Source organism: Scyliorhinus canicula, unplaced genomic scaffold (genome assembly GCF_902713615.1).
Source record: "Scyliorhinus canicula unplaced genomic scaffold, sScyCan1.1, whole genome shotgun sequence".
In the NCBI taxonomy this organism is placed as follows: domain Eukaryota; kingdom Metazoa; phylum Chordata; class Chondrichthyes; order Carcharhiniformes; family Scyliorhinidae; genus Scyliorhinus; species Scyliorhinus canicula.
The window spans coordinates 92,944-108,835 of NW_024055500.1; the positions used below are offsets into that span (position 1 = coordinate 92,944).

Consider the following 15,892-nt stretch of genomic DNA (forward strand, 5'->3'; position numbering starts at 1 on the left):
TGTAAATTACACTGTAAATTACATTGTATATCTTGTGTTGCCCTATTATGTATTGTCATGTATTTTCTTGAATTCTGTTTAATTCCCTTTTCTTCCCATGTACTGAATGATCTGTTGAGCTGCTTGCAGAAAAATACTTTTCACTGTACCTCGGTACACGTGACAATAAACAAATTCAATCCAATCTAATCCAAAATTCTATGATCTATCCCAATTTTAGGGGCAGCACGGTAGCATTGTGGATAGCACAATTACTTCACAGCTCCAGGGTCCCAGGTTCGATTCCCGGCTGGGTCACTGTCTGTGTGGAGTCTGCACATCCTCCCCGAGTGTGCGTGGATTTCCTCCGGGTGCTCCGGTTTCCTCCCACAGTCCAAAGATGTGCAAGTTAGGTGGATTGGCCATGATAAATTGCCCTTAGTGTTGGGTGGGGTTGCTGAGTTGTGGGGTTGGGGTGGAGGTGTTGACCTTGGGTAAGGGGTGGGGTGCTCTTTCCAGGAGCTCGTGCAGACTCGATGGGCCGAATGACCTCCATCTGCACTGTAAATTCTATGATACTCCGGCGACCAACTCACCTTCTCACCCCTCAAAGCCTGTTCACCATCTGCAAGGCACGAGAATCACAAACATGTGTTGGACACCAAGTAAAAGGGATTCCAAGTTAAGAACGGTGCTGGGAGAAGCGATGATGTGATTAAATGTTTTAATGGCAGAGGACAATGAGGAAGAGGGGGTGGATTTCCCAAGAGGGGTGGAACGGGCTAGGGGGATGAGGGGGGGGGGGGCAATGGTGGGAAACCATATCAATGGAAGCAATGAAAATAAGTTGATGGAAATAAACATGTGTTGAAGGGTGAGGAGGGATTTCGCAGTCTGACGTTGCTGAGCCTACTCTAAAATCCGCAAGGCTGTACCGTGCCTATTCGGAGGATGGGGCTGTTCCTCGGCGTTGTGCTGAGCTTCATGGGAACATTGCAGCAGGCCAAGATCGGACATGTGGACATGAGAGCAGGACAGTGAGTTGAAATAGCAAGGGACAGGAGAGTCTGCCACCAGCTTGTCGATGGAGCGAAGGTGTTTTGCAAAGTGGTCACCCAGTCGGCATTTAGTCTCTCCAATGCAGAGTAGATGGCATTGGGATCAGCAAATGCAACAGGCCAGTTTGAAGGATATCTTATAGTAATGTGAACTCAAAAGGACAGACACAAACGATACTGTAACTGACTTAGAGGAAATGCCAGAGACTTAACTGAACCAGCTTTGGGAAAGAAAAACGGTGTTCCTGATGGAGAAACAGGAAAAGCCAGTGTGGGAATCCAGGCTCAATGTTGATTTGCAATTACCCCTCCTTTCTTATACATGAACGGTATTTAAGCTGCAGCATGTTACACACCAAAACACAAAGAGGTCAAATATTTTTTAAAAACATAATTGTCAATTCTTAAACTCAACTCAAGCCTTGAATTACGAAACAAATATTGAATAAAGTCGGTTGCTTTTTTCTGTAGGATTCAAGAATGCTGCATTAATAATAGAATAGAGCATTCCGCCGTTAGAGATTTGCTGAACAAATGCTTCAGTTCAATATAGGTTCTTCTTCTGGCTTGTAAGTTTAGACATCTGTTTTAAAGAAACAGACGTGTTCTTGTAAGAAGTGACATGGCCTCTCAGCCGAACCATGCGAAGCTGCAACAATGCAGTTGAGTTGAAGGTTACACAGGTCCGTTGGAGTGTGCGCTGCCAGCTGTTTCTGTGGTTTAGTGGTTATCACATTCGCTTTACACGCGAATGGTCCCCGGTTCGAAACCGGGCAGAAACATCTGTTGTTTCCAGTTTAGTCTGTTGCTAAATATTACCTCAATCTCGTAACTGATCTTCATCATCGAGGAATAGCAAAAGCCAATAACTGCTGTGGGCCAGTGGCGCAATGGATAACGCGTCTGACTACGAATCAGGAGATTCCAGGTTCGACTCCTGGCTGGCTCGCAGTTACTACTTTTGGCGGCCCCTTTAGTTCAGTGGGTTGGACAGCTGGTTCCCGATGCAGAGCAAAGTGAGCAGGGCTTCATCAATTCTCGATTCAGCTGTGGTTACTTATGAAAGCCCCGCCCTCTCAATTTAACTGCAAGCAAAATATAACTTATCTCCAGTTCAGCAAAGTTCAATATCTGATCCTTTGATAAGTTGAGACATCAGTTTTAAAGAAACGGCTTTTTCCAATAAGTTACATGGCCTCTGTAGAGAGAGATGGCAAGTGTCGTTTCGAGCCTGGGTGACTCTTTGTCGAAGAGTAGACGGCGGGATTCATTCACATTGGGTTTGCTTTGAGAAGCTGAGCTCAAACTGCATGGAACCAATACGTTCCCGAGAAGCTTGTCTATGTGTGGGCATTTTAATGACTAATTCTGGTGGACTCAGACAGCTCTTTGTCCCTTTCATTTTATCAGTTCAACAACTTCAGACTGTGAACTCTCACTTCCCCCTCCACCACATGTTTCTTCCATCAACTTATCATCCCTTCCATTGGTATGTTTTACCCTCAGCATTGCCCCCCCCCCCCCAGCCCATACCATCCAACTTCAGCAATCTGATCCCTGTTTGTAATTGACCTCTGACGCACTGCTTACCTTTGTTCTGCCATTAACACATTCTGACCGCTTGATGCGCCATCAGCACCTTTCATAGCCTTGATTAGCCTCATTTACATTCCCATTTTCGTCATTTCCCACCGATTGCCAGCCCTCTATCGAGACCCAATACAGCACTCCACCACCCCCACCCCCACCCCCACCCCCACCCACAATCGTCTGAATCTCCAGTTCCAGTTCTCCAGCGTTGACAAAGAGTCCACTTGACTGGAAACGACAGCTGCCATTTCGCTCCCCAGAGGCTGTCAGACCTGCTGAGATTATCCAGTATTTTCTGTTTTTGTTTCCGTTTGAAGCATCCGCAGTAAGTTGCATTTGTCATATATTTAGACATGTTTGAGATGGTGATTATATATGTTCATTGGTAAATCGCTGAAACTCTGTTGTGGATGAAGTAGCTGCTAATATCCGAGGTGTGCCAAGATATGAAAATTCTTCACCTCTCATTGCCTCCCGAAAATTCAGTGCTTGGGCCTTAATGTTCAATTCAGTGCAGTGGCTCGTGTGAGACGAAATTTCATGGTCCTGGAACACACGAGATTCCGGCAACATTCAGGAAGTAGAATTATTTTGTGCCCAATAATTGTGCAAACTTTTCTCACACGAAATGCTAAATGCTCGATGCTTCTGCCCGGTTTCGAACCGGAGACCTTTCGCGTGTGAGGCGAATGTGATAACCACTACACTACAGAAACCGCTGGCAATCAATGGACGTGCGGAATGTACAACCTCACTGTGTTGCTGCAGATTCTGATGGTCTGTTTGAGAGGCCAGGTACCTTGTTGCAAGCGACAGCTGTGTCTGAAATTAACAGATGTCTCAACATATAAAGCCGTGAGATGTAGAAATTATATCGAAATTAACATAAGTTATATTTTGCTGAATGTTGGTCTTAAATTTGTGCTCTTTGGTCTCGAGGTCTGGTTCTCGTTTAAGGATTTTCAATCAATGCCTATGGGAGTGGTCGTGGGTTTAAATCCAGGACAGGCTCTTTACTCCAGGTCAGAGATTACGAATTGTTTGCGATGCTGACGGCGGGGTTGATTTACATTGGCCCACTCTGAAAAAGATTTCTCAGGACTCGGAATGTTTACGTCGTTTCTCTCCCCACAGATGATGCTCGAGAGAGAGAGAGACAGTGTCTGAGCTGGAGTGCGTTTGGATAAAATTGATGCTCCAGATCTGTGTTAACCACAGGGACGTGACCCATCTAATCCACAGAGCCAAAGTGGAGAATTGAACTGACTGGGGAGCTGGATCTTAACGCTGACCTCCCGGACCTCGGCGTCGTGAAATGTTACAAAGAAGCTCAACAGCCACTCGAGGAACAGCAGCGCATCTTTCCACTGGGCTCAATACAGCTTTCACACTCAGTGTGTGTTCAGTAGTTTCACACTGTAAATGCTGCACCCATTTTGTGTGTCCTTCCATCGCAGATTTGGGATTCAATCTTGTTTCCACTTGTTCTTTGTGTCCGGGCGGTAGTTGTTGATCAATATGCCATCGATAGCTCCTCCAGACATATCTTTTGTTTCTTTGTTTCCTCCATTGCGCTAACAGAGAGCTGGCACAGACACGGCGGCCTGAAGGGCCTCATACTGTGGTGTCATCATTCTCTGATTCGATGCTAACCTAACTCTGTGGCCAGGGTCCCAAGGCCTCTTCTCATTTAATCTCTCCAGACTTGCCCCCCATTAGAGCCTTTTCCTGTTGTTCTGTTTCCTCCCTCCGGTAATTCACTTGGTTAAGACGTACAACATTTCTAACCTGTCCCGATTTTAATGAAAGGTGATGGTGAAGGACGAACTTTGTTGTCCTGTCGACAAATGCCGCCTGACTCCCTGAGATGTTGCAGTACTTTTGGCGTTCTCCGCAGATGTTAGATTGATTTTCGATGGCAATGACAGTATGCTTCGGCTCTTTTTGCGGGGCTCGTTGGTCGAGGGGTATGATTCTCGCTTTGGGTGTGTCGCTGTCGGAATTTGCGAGAGGTCTCGGGTTCAAATCCCGGACGAGCCCTTCGGTGAGATTTTCCCGTTGGTCAAACCGCATGTTTTCTTCATTTCTTTGCGGCGTGGACGGCGGGATTCATTCACATTGGGTTTGCTTTGAGAAGCTGAGCTCAAGCTGCATGGAACCAATACGTTCCCGAGAAGCTTGTCTATGTGTGGGCATTCACATTTCTATTGACTAATTCTGGTGGACTCAGACAGCTCTTTGTCCCTTTCATTTTATCAGTTCAACAACTTCAGACTGTGAACTCTCACTTCCCCCTCCACCACTTGTTTTTTCCATCAACTTATCATCCCTTCCATTGATATGTTTTACCCTCAGCATTGCCCCCCTCCCCCCAGCCCATACCATCCTACTTCAGCAATCTGATTCCTGTTTGTAATTGTTCTCTGACGCACTGCTTACCTTTGTTCTGCCATTAACACATTCTGAGCGTTTGATGCGCCATCAGCACCTTTCATAGCCTTGATTAGCCTCATTTACATTCCCTTTTTCTTCCCGAGACATTTCCGTCATTTCCCACCTATTGCTGCCCTCTATCGAGACCCAATACAGCACTCCACCACCCCCACCCACACCCCTCACCCACAATCGTCTGAATCTCCAGTTCCAGTTCTCCAGCTTTGACAAAGAGTCCACTTGACTGGAAACGACAGCTGCCATTTCGCTCCCCAGAGGCTGTCAGACCTGCTGAGATTATCCAGTATTTTCTGTTTTTGTTTCCGTTTGAAGCATCCGCAGTAAGTTGCATTTGTCACACATTTAGACATGTTTGAGATGGTGATTAAATATGTTCATTTGTAAATCGGTGAAACTCTGTTGTGGATGAACTAGCTGCTAATATCCGAGCTGTGCCAAGATATGGAAATTCTTCACCTCTCATTGCCTGCCGAAAATTCAGTGCTTGGGCCTTAATGTTCAATTCAGTTTAGTGGCTCATGTGAGACGAAATTTCATAGTCCTGGAACACACGAGATTCCGGCAACATTCAGGAAGTAGAATTATTTTGTGCCCAATAATTGTGCAAACTTTTCTCACACGAAATGCTAAATGTTCGATGTTTCTGCCCGGTTTCGAACCGGGGACCTTTCGCGTGTGAGGCGAATGTGATAACCACTACACTACAGAAACCGCTGGCAAGCAAAGGACGTGCGGAATGTACAACCTCACTGTGTTGCTGCAGATTCTGATGGTCTGTTTGAGAGGCCAGGTCCCTTGTTGCAAGCGACAGCTGTTTCTTAAATTAACAGATGTCTCAACATATAAAGCCGTGAGATGTAGAAATTATATCGAAATTAACATAAGTTATATTTTGCTGAATGTCGGTCTCAAATTTGTGCTCTTTGGTCTCGAGGTCTGGTTCTCGTTTAAGGATTTTCAAGCAATGCCTATGGGAGTGGTCGTGGGTTTAAATCCAGGACAGGCTCTTTACTCCAGGTCAGGGATTACGAATTGTTTGCGATGCTGACGGCAGGGTTGATTTACATTGGCCCACTCTGAAAAAGATTTCTCAGGACTCGGAATGTTTACGTCGTTTCTCTCCCCACAGATGATGCTCAAGAGAGAGAGAGAGAGAGAGACAGTGTCTGAGCTGGAGTGCGTTTGGATAAAATTGATGCTCCAGATCTGTGTTAACCACAGGGACGTGACCCATCTAATCCACAGAGCCAAAGTGGAGAATTAAACTGACTGGAGAGCTGGGTCTTAACGCTGACCTCCCGGACCTCGGCGTCGTGAAATGTTACAAAGAAGCTCAACAGCCACTCGAGGAACAGCAGCGCATCTTTCCACTGTGCTCAATACAGCTTTCACACTCAGTGTGTATTCAGTAGTTTCACACTGTAAATGCTGCACCCATTTTGTGTGTCGTTCCATCGCAGATTTGGATTTCAATCTTGTTTCCACTTGTTCTTTGTGTCCGGGCGGTAGTTGTTGATCAATCTGCCATCGATAGCTCCTCCAGACATATATTTTGTTTCATTGTTTCTTCCATTGCGCTGACAGAGAGCTGGCACAGACACGGCGGCCGGAATGGCCTCATACTGTGGTGTCATTATTCTCTGATTTGATGCTAACCTAACTCTGTGGCCAGGGTCCCAAGGCGTCTTCTCATTTAATCTCTCCTGACTTGCCCCCTATTAGATCCCTTTCCTGTTGTTCTGTTTCCTCCCTCCGGTAATTCACTTGGTTAAGACGTACCACATTTCTAACCTGTCCCGGTTTTAATGAAAGGTGACGGTGAAAGACGAACTTTGCTGTCCTGTCGACAAATGCCGCCTGACTCCCTGAGATGTTGCAGTACTTTTGGCCTTCTCCGCAGATGTTAGATTGATTTTCGATGGCAATGACAGTATGCTTTGACTCTTTTTGCGGGGCTCGTTGGTCTAGGGGTATGATTCTCGCTTTGGGTGTGTCGCTGTTGGAATTTGCGAGAGGTCCCGGGTTCAAATCCCGGACGAGCCCTTCGATGAGGTTTTCGTTGGTCAAACCGCATGTTTCCTTCATTTCTTTGCGGCGGAGACGGCGGGATTCATTCACATTGGGTTTGCTTTGAGAAGCTGAGCTCAAACTGCAGGGAACCAAGGCGTTCCCGAGAAGCTTGTCTATGTGTGGGCATTCACATTTCTATTGACTAATTCTGGTGGACTCAGGCAGCTCTTTGTCCCTTTCATTTTATCAGTTCAACAACTTCAGACTGTGAACTCTCACTTCCCCCTCCACCACATGTTTTTTCCATCAACTTATCATCCCTTCCATTGATATGTTTTACCCTAAGCATTGCCCACCTCCCCCCAGCCCATACCATCCTACTTCAGCAATCAGATCCCTGTTTGTAATTGTTCTCTGACACACTGCTTACCTTTGTTCTGCCATTAACACATTCTGACCGCTTGATGCGCCATCAGCACCTTTCATAGCCTTGATTAGGCTCATTTACATTCCCTTTTTCTTTCTGCCCGAGACATTTTCGTAATTTCCCACCTATTGCTAGCCCTCTATTGAGGCCCAATACAGCACTCCACCACCCCCACCCCCACCCCCACCCACAATCGTCTGAATCTCCAGTTCCAGTTCTCCAGCTTTGACAAAGTGTCCACTTGACTGGAAACGACAGCTGCCATTTCGCTCCCCAGAGGCTGTCAGACCTGCTGAGATTGTCCAGTATTTTCTGTTTTTGTTTCCGTTTGAAGCATCCGCAGTAAGTTGCATTTGTCATACATTTAGACATGTTTGAGATGGTGATTAAATGTGTTCATTTGTAAAACGCTGAAATTCTGTTGTGTAGTGATTATCACATTCGCTTAACACGCGAAAAATCCCTGGTACGAAACCAGGCAGAAACATCGCGTGCTTCTCATTTTGTGTGACGAATGTTTGCACAAAATATCTTTCCTCCTCAATCTCGCACGTTTGAGGAACATGAGATTTGGTCTCTCATGAGATATTAAAATTCCTGCAATAAAGTCAGAAATACGGAATATTGAAGACGCCAGGGGATGGAAAGCCTTCCCTATTTTGCCACGATTCGGATATCAGCAGTTTGTTCATCCACCACAGAATGTATTGGGTTTACAGATGCAGATGAACATATTTAATCACCATTTCAAACATTTCCAAATGTACGATAAAAGCAACTTACTGCGCATGCGTCAATGGTGAACAAAAACAGAAAACACAGGACAGTCTCATCAGGTCTGACAGCCTCTGTGGAGAGAGATGGCAAGTGTCGTTTCGAGTTTGGGTGACTCTTTGTCGAAGCTGGACAACTGGATCTTTGGTCAGGTGTCGACTGGCGGAGTGTGTGGGGAAGTGGGGGGTGGGTGGGGGGAGAGGGGAGCGTGAAGCATTGGGCCTCGACAGACGGCCAGCCATGGGTGGAGAATAACAAAAATGTGTTGGTCGAAAGAAAAAGGGAATATAAATGTTTCTAATCAGTGTTAAGAACTGTGCTGACAGAGGCGATTAGAAGATTAGAATGTGTTAATGGCAGATGAAAATGAAAAACAAGGGGCTGATTTCCCAAGAGGGATGCGATTGGCTAGGGGAAGGGGAAGGGGGAGACAATGGGAGAGGAAGCCATATCAATGGAAGCAATGAAATAAGTTGATGGAAATAAACATGTGGTGAAGTGGGAAGAGTGATTTCACGGTGCGAAGTTGTTGAGCCTACTGTAAAATCCGCAAGGCTGTACCGTGCCTATTCGGAGGATGGGGTGCTCTTCCTCGGCGTTGTGCTGACTACATGGGAACATTGCAGCAGGCCAAGATCGGACATGTGGACATGAGAGCAGGGCAGTGAGTTCAAATAGCAAGCGACAGGAGAGTCTGCCACCAGTTTGTCGATGGAGCGAAGGTGTTTTGCAAAGTGGTCACCGAGTCAGCATTTAGTCTCTGCAATGCAGAGTAGATGGCATTGGGATCAGCAAATGCAACAGGCCAGATTGAAGGATGTCTTATAGTAATGTGTACTCAAAAGGACAGACACAAACGATACTGTAACTGACTTAGAGGAAATGCCAGAGACTTAACTGAACCAGCTTTGGGAAATAAAAAACGGTTTTCCTGATGGAGAAACAGGAAAAGCCAGTGTGGGAATCCAGGCTCAATGTTGATTTCGAATTACCCCTCCTTTCTTATACATGAACGGTATTTAGGCTGCAGCATTTTACACACCAAAACACAAAGAGGTCAAATATAAGAAACACATAATTGTCAATTCTTAAACTCAACTCAAGCATTGAATAACGAAACAAATATTGTGCAAAGTCGGTTGCTTTTTTCTGTAGGATTTCAGAATGCTGCATTAATAATAGAAGAGAGCATTTCGCCGTTAGAGATTTGCTGAACAAAATCCCGATGCAGAGCAAATTGAGCAGGGCATCATCAATTCTCGTTCCAGCTGTGGTTACTTATGAAAGCCCTGCCCTCTCAATTTAACTTCAAGCAAAACATAACTTATCTCCAGTTCAGCAAAGTTCAATATCTGATCCTTTGATAAATTGAGACATCAGTTTTAAAGAAACGGCTCCTTCCAATAAGTTACATGGCCTCTCAGCGGAACCATGAGAAGCTGCAACAATACATTGAGGTTCAACATTGCACAGGGCCACTGATTGTGATACTCTCAGCGGTTTCTGTAGTGTACTGGTTATCACATTCGTCTAACACGCGAAAGGTCCCCGGTTCGAAACCGGGCAGAAACATCGCGTGCTTCTCATTTTGTGTGACGAATGTTTGCACAAAATACCTTTCTTCCTCAGTCTCGCACGTTCGAGGAACATGAGATTTGGTCTCTCATGAGATATTAAAATTCCTGCAACAAAGTCAGAATTACGGAATATTCAAGACGCCAGGGGAAGAAAACACTTCCCTATTTTGCCACGATTCGGATGTTAGCAGTTTGTTCATCCACCACAGAATCTTTTGGGTTTACAGATGCAGATGAACATATTTAATCACCATTTCAAAATGTCTAAATTTACGATAAAAGCAACTTACTGCTTATGCGTCAATGGGAAAGAAAAACAGAAAACACAGGACAGACTCTTCAGGTCTGACAGCCTCTGTGGAGAGAGATGGCAAGTGTCGTTTCTAGTCTGGGTGACTCTTTGTCGAAGCTGGACAACTGGATCTTTGGTCAGGTGTAGACTGGCGGAGTGTGTGGGGAAGTGTGGGGTGGGTGGGGGGAGAGTGGAGCGTGAAGCATTGGGCCTCGACAGACGGCCAGCCATGGGTGGAGAATAACAAAAATGTGTTGGGTCGAAAGAAAAAGGGAATATAAATGTTTCTAATCAGTGTTAAGAACTGTGCTGACAGAGGCGATTAGAAGATTAGAATGTGTTAATGGCAGATGAAAATGAGGAACAAGGGGCGGATTTCCCAAGAGGGATGCGATTGGCTAGGGGAATGGGGAGGGGGAAACAATGGGAGAGGAAGACATATCAATGGAAGCAATGAAAATAAGTTGATGGAAATAAACATGTGGTGAAGTGGGAAGAGTGATTTCACGGTGCGAAGTTGTTGAGCCTACTGTAAAATCCGCAAGGCTGTACCGTGCCTATTCGGAGGATGGGGTGCGGTTCCTCGGCGTTGTGCTGAGCTACATGGGAACATTGCAGCAGGCCAAGATCGGACATGTGGACATGAGAGCAGGACAGTGAGTTCAAATAGCAAGCGACAGGAGAGTCTGCCACCAGTTTGTCGATGGAGCGAAGGTGTTTTGCAAAGTGGTCACCCAGTCAGCATTTAGTCTCTCCAATGCAGAGTAGATGGCATTGGGATCAGCAAATGCAACAGGCCAGATTGAAGGATGTCTTATAGTAATGTGTACTCAAAAGGACAGACACAAACGATACTGTAACTGACTTAGAGGAAATGCCAGAGACTTAACTGAACCAGCTTTGGGAAAGAAAAAACGGTTTTCCTGATGGAGAAACGGGAAAAGCCAGTGTGGGAATCCAGGCTCAATGTTGATTTAGAATTACCCCGCCTTTCTTCTACATGAACGGTATTTAGGCTGCAGCATTTTACACACCAAAACACAATGAGGTCAAATATAAGAAACACATAATTGTCAATTCTTAAACTCAACTCAAGCATTTCATAACGAAACAAATATTGTGTAAAGTCGGTAGCTTTTTTCTGTAGGATTTCAGAATGCTGCATTAATAATAGAAGAGAGCATTTCGCCGTTAGAGATTTGCTGAACAAATGCTTCAGTTCAATATAGGTTCTTCTACTGGCTTGTAAGTTTAGACATCTGTTTTAAAGAAATAGACGTGTTCTTGTGAGAAGTGACGTGGCCTCTCAGCCGAACCATGCGAAGCTGCAACAAGGCAGTTGAGTTGAAGGTGACACAGGTCCTTTGGAATCTGCGATGCCAGCTGTTTCTGTAGTGTATTGGTTATCACATTCGCTTTACACGCGAATGGTCCCCGGTTCGAAACCGGGCAGAAGCATCTGGTGTTTCCAGTTTAGTCTATCGCTAAATATTACCTCAATCTCGTAACTGGTCTTCATCATCGAGGAATAGCAAAAGCCTATAACTGCTGTGGGCCAGTGGCACAATGGATAACGCGTCTGACTCCGAATCAGGAGATTCCAGCTTCGACTCCTGGCTGGCTGGCAGTTCTTAGTTTTGGCGTCACCTTTAGTTCAGTGGGTTGGACAGCTGGTTCCCGATGCAGAGCAAAGTGAGCAGGGCATCATCAATTCTCGTTTCAGCTGTGGTTCCTTATGAAAGCCCTGCCCTCTCAATTTAACTTCAAGCAAAACATAACTTATCTCCAGTTCCGCAAAGTTCAATATCTGATCCTTTGATAATTTGAGACATCAGTTTGAAAGAAACGGCTTCTTCCAATACGTTACATGGCCTCTCAGCGGAACCGTTAGAAGCTGCAACAGTACATTGAGGTTCAACATTGCACAGGGCCACTGATTGCAATGTTCCCAGCAGTTTCTGTAGTGTAGTGGTCATCACATTTGCTTAACACGCAAAAAGTCCCCGGTTCGAAACCGGGCAGAAACATCGCGTGCTTCTCATTTTGCGTGACGAATGTTTGCACAAAATACCTTTCTTCCTCAATCTCGCACGTTCGAGGAACATGAGATTTGGTCTCGCATGAGATATTAAAATTCCTGCAACAAAGTCAGAAATACGGAATATTCAAGACGCCAGGGGAAGAAAAGCCTTTCCTATTTTGCCACGATTCGGATATTAGCTGTTTGTTCATCCACCACAGAATCTTTTGGGTTTACAGATGCAGATGAACATTTTTAATCACCATTTCAAACATGTCTAAATGTACGATAAAAGCAACTTACTGCTTATGCGTCAATGGGAAAGAAAAACAGAAAACACAGGACAGACTCTTCAGGTCTGACAGCCTCTGTGGAGAGAGATGGCAAGTGTCGTTTCGAGTCTGGGTGACTCTTTGTCGAAGCTGGACAACTGGATCTTTGGTCAGGTGTAGACTGGCGGAGTGTGTGGGGGAAGTGGGGGTGGGGGGGGGGGGGGGGGAGAGGGGAGCGTGAAGCATTGGACCTCGACAGACGGCCAGCCATGGGTGGAGAATAACAAAAATGCGTTGGGTCGAAAGAAAAAGGGAATGTAAATGCTTCTAATCAGTGTTAAGAACTGTGCTGACAGAGGCGATTAGAAGATTAGAATGTGTTAATGGCAGATGAAAATGAGGAACAAGGGGCGGATTTTACAAGAGGGATGCGATTGGCTCGGGGAATGGGGAGGGGGAGACAATGGGAGAGGAAGACATATCAATGGAAGCAATGAAAATAAGTTGATGGAAATAAACATGTGGTGAAGTGGGAAGAGTGATTTCACGGTGCGAAGTTATTGATCATACTGTAAAATCCGCAAGGCTGCACCGTGCCTATTCGGAGGATGGGGTGCTGTTCCTCGGCGTTGTGCTGAGCTACATGGGAACATTGCAGCAGGCCAAGATCGGACATGTGGACATGAGAGCAGGACAGTGAGTTGAAATAGCAAGCGACAGGAGAGTCTGCCACCAGTTTGTCGATGGAGCGAAGGTGTTTTGCAAAGCGGTCACCCAGTCAGCATTTAGTCTCTCCAATGCAGAGAATATGGCATTGGGATCAGCAAATGCAACAGGCCAGATTGAAGGATGTCTTATACAGTAGTAATGTGTACTCAAAAGGACAGGCACAAACGATACTGTAACTGACTTAGAGGAAATGCCAGAGACTTAACTGAACCAAATTTTGGAAAGCAAAAACGGTCTTCCTGATGGGGAAACAGGAAATGCCAGTGTGGGAATCCAGGCTCAATGTTGATTTCGAATTACCCCTCCTTTCTTATACATGAACGGTATTTAGGCTGCAGCATTTTACACACCAAAACACAAAGAGGTCAAATATAAGAAACACATAATTGTCAATTCTTAAACTCAACTCAAGCATTGAATAACGAAACAAATATTGTGTAAAGTCGGTTTCTTTTTTCTGTAGGATTTCAGAATGCTGCATTAATAATAGAAGAGAGCATTTCGCCGTTAGAGATTTGCTGAACAAATTCTTCAGTTCAATATAGGTTCTTCTTCTGGCTTGTAAGTTTAGACATCTGTTTTAAAGACATAGACGTGTTCTTGTAAGAAGTGACATGGCCTCTCAGCCGAACCATGCGAAGCTGCAACAAGGCAGGTGAGTTGAAGTTGACACAGGTCCGTTGGAGTCTGCGCTGCCAGCTGTTTCTGTAGTGTAGTGGTTATCACATTCGCTTCACACGCGAATGGTCGCCTGTTCGAAGCCGGGCAGAAACATCTGGTGTTTCCAGTCTGTCGCTAAATATTACCTCAATCTCGTAACTGGTCTTCGAGGAATCATCGAGGAATTGCAAAATTCTGCAACTGCCGTGGGCCAGTGGCGCAATGGATAACGCGTCTAACTACGAATCAGGCGATTCTAGGTTCGACTCCTGGCTGGCTCGCATTTCCTTGTTTTTTGAAAGGTGATGGTGAAAGACGAACTTTTGTTGTCCTGTCGACAAATACCGCCTGACTCCCTGAGTTGTTGCAGTACTTTTGGCGTTCTCCGCAGATGTTAGATTGATTTTCCATGGCAATGACATTATGGTTTGGCTCATTTCGCGGGGCTCGTTGGTCTCGGGGTATGATTCTCGCTTTGGGTGTGTCGCTGTCGGAATTTGCGAGAGATCCCGGACGAGCCCTTCGATGAGGTTTTCCGTTGGTCAAGCAACATGTTTTCTTCATTTCTTTGCGGCGTAGACGGCGGGATTCATTCACATTGGGTTTGCTTTGAGAAGCTGAGCTCAAACTGCATGGAACCAATACGTTCCCGAGAAGCTTGTCTATGTGTGGGCATTCACATTTCTATTGACTAATTCTGGTGGACTCACACAGCTCTTTGTCCCTTTCATTTTATCAGTTCAACAACTTCAGACTGTGAACTCTCACTTCCCCCTCCACCACATGTTTTTTCCATCAACTTATCATCCCTTCCATTGATATGTTTTACCCTCAGCATTGCCCCCTATCCCCAGCCCATACCATCCTACTTCAGCAATCTGATCCCTGTTTGTAATTGTTCTCTGACGCACTGCTTACCTTTGTTCTGCCATTAACACATTCTGACCGCTTGATGCGCCATCAGCACCTTTCATAGCCTTGATTAGCCTCATTTACATTCCCTTTTCCTTTCTGCCCGAGACATTTTCGTCATTTCCCACCTATTGCTAGCCCTCGATCGGGGCCCAATACAGCACGACACCACCCCCACCCCCACCACCCCCACCCCCACCCCCCACCCACAATCGTCTGAATCTCCAATTCCAGTTCTCCAGCGTTGACAAAGAGTCCACTTGACTGGAAACGACAGCTGCCATTTCGCTCCCCAGAGGCTGTCAGACCGGCTGAGATTATCCAGTATTTTCTGTTTTTGTTTCCGTTTGAAGCATCCGCAGTAAGTTGCATTTGTCATACATTTAGACATGTTTGAGATGGTGATTAAATATGTTCATTGGTAAATCGCTGAAACTCTGTGGTGTAGTGATTATCACATTCGCCTAACACGCGAAAGGTTCCCGGTACGAAACCGGGCAGAAACATCGCGTGCTTCTCATTTTGTGTGACGAATGTTTGCACAAAATACCTTTCCTCCTCAATCTCGCACGTTCGAGGAACATGAGATTTGGTCTCTCATGAGATATTAAAATTCCTGCAATAAAGTCAGAAATACGGAATATTCAAGACGCCAGGGGATGAAAAGCCTTCCCTATTTTGCCACGATTCGGATATCAGCAGTTTGTTCATCCACCACAGAATGTATTGGGTTTACAGATGCAGATGAACATATTTAATCACCATTTCAAACATTTCTAAATGTACGATAAAAGCAAATTACTGCGCATGGGTCAATGGGAAAGAAAAACAGAAAACACAGGACAGTCTCAGCAGGTCTGACAGCCTCTGTGGAGAGAGATGGCAAGTGTCCTTTCGAGTCTGGGTGACTCTTTGTCGAAGCTGGACAACTGGATCTTTGGTCAGGTGTAGACTGGCGGAGTGTGTGGGGGACCTGTTGGGGGGGGGGACGTGTTGGGGGGGGGACGTGTTGGAGTGGGGACGTGTTGGGGGGGGGGGCGTGAAGCATTGGGCCTCGACAGACGGCCAGCGATGGGTGGGGAATAACAAAAATGTGTTGTGTCGAAAGAAAAAAGGAAGTTAAATGTTTCTAATCAGT

The 15,892-nt window shown here is 45.7% G+C and overlaps 8 non-coding genes across 8 annotated transcripts; 6 read left to right on the forward strand and 2 right to left on the reverse strand.

The window, feature by feature from the left end:
* Positions 1 to 1,746: 1,746 nt before the first annotated feature.
* trnav-uac lies at positions 1,747 to 1,819 on the forward strand. The gene has a single exon. It is a non-coding gene; the product is annotated as a tRNA-Val (tRNA).
* A 94-nt stretch (positions 1,820 to 1,913) lies between these two features.
* trnar-acg lies at positions 1,914 to 1,986 on the forward strand. The gene has a single exon. It is a non-coding gene; the product is annotated as a tRNA-Arg (tRNA).
* A 1,284-nt stretch (positions 1,987 to 3,270) lies between these two features.
* Positions 3,271 to 3,343, reverse strand: trnav-cac. The gene has a single exon. It is a non-coding gene; the product is annotated as a tRNA-Val (tRNA).
* Positions 3,344 to 5,719: 2,376 nt separating this feature from the next.
* trnav-cac lies at positions 5,720 to 5,792 on the reverse strand. Its single transcript has one exon. It is a non-coding gene; the product is annotated as a tRNA-Val (tRNA).
* Positions 5,793 to 7,034: 1,242 nt separating this feature from the next.
* trnap-ugg lies at positions 7,035 to 7,124 on the forward strand. Its single transcript is given in 2 exon segments — positions 7,035 to 7,070; positions 7,089 to 7,124. It is a non-coding gene; the product is annotated as a tRNA-Pro (tRNA).
* A 2,667-nt stretch (positions 7,125 to 9,791) lies between these two features.
* Positions 9,792 to 9,864, forward strand: trnav-aac. Its single transcript has one exon. It is a non-coding gene; the product is annotated as a tRNA-Val (tRNA).
* Positions 9,865 to 11,546: 1,682 nt separating this feature from the next.
* trnav-uac lies at positions 11,547 to 11,619 on the forward strand. The gene has a single exon. It is a non-coding gene; the product is annotated as a tRNA-Val (tRNA).
* Positions 11,620 to 12,115: 496 nt separating this feature from the next.
* Positions 12,116 to 12,188, forward strand: trnav-aac. The gene has a single exon. It is a non-coding gene; the product is annotated as a tRNA-Val (tRNA).
* The last annotated feature ends 3,704 nt before the right edge of the window (positions 12,189 to 15,892 follow it).